The sequence below is a fragment of the Frankliniella occidentalis genome, unplaced genomic scaffold, assembly GCF_000697945.3.
Source record: "Frankliniella occidentalis isolate FOCC.00 unplaced genomic scaffold, Focc_3.1 Scaffold155, whole genome shotgun sequence".
Classification (NCBI taxonomy): Eukaryota; Metazoa; Arthropoda; class Insecta; order Thysanoptera; family Thripidae; genus Frankliniella; species Frankliniella occidentalis.
In genome coordinates this window covers 97886-101214 of record NW_026267281.1, presented here as the reverse complement: position 1 = coordinate 101214, position 3329 = coordinate 97886, and the positions used below count along the sequence as shown (strand labels likewise).

Sequence of the window (3329 nt, the reverse complement as noted above, 5' to 3'; positions counted from 1 at the left end):
ACCTCTGGAGTTTGTTGTCTACTGACTCGTTCTTCCGAGGGCAACTAGGCTGTGCGCTAAATTTTTCATACCTCTGCTCGGCCGCGCGTATTTGGAAGGGACGACGCGGGCCCGTCTCACAATCACAAGGGGACTACAGTAAGGTCTCGGACGTGAGGGAAAAACGGGGGAAACAGTCAAAAGAGGAGACGTACCCTTACCTGAAAGACTGGAACTGGTATGAGAAACAACATTGCAGCTTTACCGGAATAGTGTCCTCTAGTTCCACTCTAGTTCCGTAATCTTCTTTCTCAATCACGTCCTACGAGGCAAAACGTCCCCAGCCGTTCCCGAGTTAATGAATGTGTTTCAGTATCTCAGTAGTTAATAATTTCGTATTTCATCTATGTCTTTCATCTATTAGTACAGAATGCGCGACTCCTCAATAATACTGTGGTGTTCTGGACTAGCAGAAAGACGGTTAGTTATACACCTGGCCACGGGGGGCGCGCGCAGCGCCACCGGAGGCCAGGCGGTGAGTCTGAGTCGCTAGTCAGTCAGTTCGGCAGCGGTCCAGTACCGAGTAGTGGTCTGCACCTCCCTCTCAGAAGCAGAGTAAACACCAAGTTATTAGTTATCATTTACCCCCAACATGGCCCGCCCACGGACACAACAAATACATTTGGGCTCTTGTGTTTCTGGCTGCTTTTCGGTGTGAAAATAGTACGATGAGTCGCGACGAACCGCGTATGTTTCTCAGGCCATCGTGGGTCGCATTTAGCTACGAGTTCCGCGGTTGTCCTTCTGTTTTACAGCCTGAAGTCCGGCCCGAGAATGTTGAGTCTTAAATGTCTTAAATTAAAGCGATCAAAGTATGTGCACAATGTGGCAACATCATCTTATTTTAACGCGAAAGTCCGTGATGTTCACGTTCACGTCAAAGAAATTGGGGGGAGGGGGTTATTTTAAACCGAAACACCTGCTGTCGTTTCCGTTTCCTCGCGGCCACATGGTCGCTACACCCCTCAGCGCGGGGGTATCGCTGCTCGCGGGCGCTCTCTCTGCTGGCGCGGGGTAGCGCCGCGGCCTCCAGCCTCCAGCAGCGTCTTGGTGAGTCGCTGATGCTGGAGACGCTCGGCTCAACAAAGAAAGACCAAGAAAAGCCCAGAAAAGTTGAGCAGACCACAGAAAAAATTCGAAAGGCACACCCTGTAAACTGAATTCGCCGGAATTTGCAGTCAATGATGTGAAATGAATTTTAGACCGATAGTAATTCATTCAGCATGGCACATTTTCATAGTATGGGGAACGACCTAGACGCTAATTGACGCTAGAAGATCACGTTGTACGTCCAAATGTTTGGCACAAAACCGCAAGTTTCCTTAAGAGAACAGATGTTTTGCGGACAATGTCTTTTTAAAAAATAATCGCAATGTACTGTTCATTCATATTCTTGTCGCTGTTCCTTAATGCACCAATGAAATAATACTGCATTCAGTCAGAAGCACTTTCAACAATATAGCTTGTTGGTGAGGTGGTACGTCATTTGGTCTTTGAATAATTCTTAACGTACTCGGATGCGTTTTAGACTAGGCCTTTACATGTAAATGAATGGGATGAATGATTGTAAACTGTCTCGAGATGCCGCTCTATGCGCTGCTCTGGAGCGCTGATTGGGATGCCGCTGGGCGAGGCTCTTGTCGCATGACCCCTCGTGAATCCCTAACAGTGTAAGTTAGGTCCTGGAGCCGCTGGACCAGCTCAGGCGAGGCGCTGCCTGGAGCGGCTGGAGCGGCTGGAGCAAGGACCCCGGCCGGGAGAGGGGGGAGGGGGGAAGGAGTTGATGGCGACCAGCGGGGGTGGCGGGGCGGGGCGGGGCCGGCTCTACCTGGCCGGCCGGCTGGCGGCGGTGGCCCGCGCCGTGCTCTCGCCGTGTGTTCTCAGTGTGTGCGCTGCCGCCGCTGCGCTCCGCCGCGCGCCACGTCCGGGCGGTACGGGCACCGCACCCGTGCACCAGTCACTGCAGCGAGTACACACAGGCACCAAGCGGGTGCCGGCGTCGCCAGCGGGCTACCGGCGTCGCCCAGCGGATGTCGTCGGTGCTGCGCCTGGAGTGACGGAGTGACCTGCCGGGACGCGCACCTGCACACCTGCACGTGGACTAGTGCACGCCGCTGCACACCGAGGTGAGCGTGAGGGCTGCGACGGCGGCAGACAATGAGCAGGACACGCTGCGCGCAGACTTTGGAGTGGAACACGGGTGTGCACGCGCCGGAGTACTGCGGCCGCACTCTTCCGCCGCATGCACTGTACTTGTACAACACCCGACCTCATCCTCATATTAACGCGACAATAATGTCACTTTGTGTTTAACTTGAAACTCGATACGACCGTGTGGTTCGCACGCCGACACTCTCCCAGATTGTGACTTCCCCCTTTCCGCGTCCCACTCGAACGTCCCGCCCGCGAACACACGGAAACGTTTTGGTGGAATCATCAGTGGGCGCCGAGCACGCGTCGCCAGATTCGTTCGGATTTGTTTCCACCGGGCTCGGCTCCGCTTCGGTCAGACGGAAGCCGCCGGCAGCGCGGCCCCGTCTTCCTGAATAGAGTTGTTGAACCTGGACCACAAGAAACTAATGAGTATCGCGCCTCATTCCGGCAAACTCTCTGCTCTCAAACAACAAACCGTGCCACACAGCTGTGATTGTGATTCACGGTTTTGACGTGAACCTCTACATTTTACTATACCTTTTTTGCGACACACCTCCACACCCGCCTCGTGGGTGTACTTTGGTTTGACGGTTGAGCTTTTTTTCATTCTCCGTCTCACTCCGTGCCGCGGCTGCCGCGGCGGGCGCTGCGGGTGCGACAGAGACCGGCGCCGCTGCGGGCCTCCAGCCCGGGCCGCGTGCAGCCGCGTGTGCCAGACCGGTTGCTACCCACCCAAGGATAAACAAGAGGGGGGGGGGGGATGCGCCCACTGCACTGTAGCCCGATGGCAACCGAACTCAGCGCACTAGTAGGAAACCGTTGGGATTACAGGAGGCGCCGACAGTCGTGTCTCATATGCGGATTGTGGATCTCACTTACCGGCGCATTTGGTATTTGCCATTACACTCGCCTCCAGAGCGTGCGTGAACGTTTTTCCTCCAAGTATTTTTGTATAATGGTGCAGCCGTGGGGTGTTACCCTGGGTGTGCTCCGTTGAAGGCGCCAGCTCGCCAGTCCGTTTGCAACAGTGCACCCACCTCTGGGGCGCATCGCGTCTCATCCGCGGCCCGCCGCCCACCCGACCCAACGGCCCGGGTCGGGCGTCGGGCCATGCGCCGCCCACGGGTCACCGGCGC

General features: G+C 55.9%; 2 protein-coding genes across 2 annotated transcripts in view; both read left to right on the top strand.

Moving 5' to 3' along the window:
• Positions 1-3329, top strand: part of LOC113202324 (14-3-3 protein zeta) — a 175135-nt gene that overhangs the window by 85162 nt on the left and 86644 nt on the right. The window lies entirely within an intron of this gene.
• Positions 1933-3329, top strand: part of LOC113202274 (sodium-dependent transporter bedraggled) — a 48814-nt gene continuing 47417 nt past the window's right edge. Inside the window, exon 1 of the mRNA XM_052271225.1 lies at positions 1933-2165. The gene's annotated coding sequence lies outside the window, so the exon portion shown is untranslated. The remainder of the gene's footprint in view (positions 2166-3329) is intronic.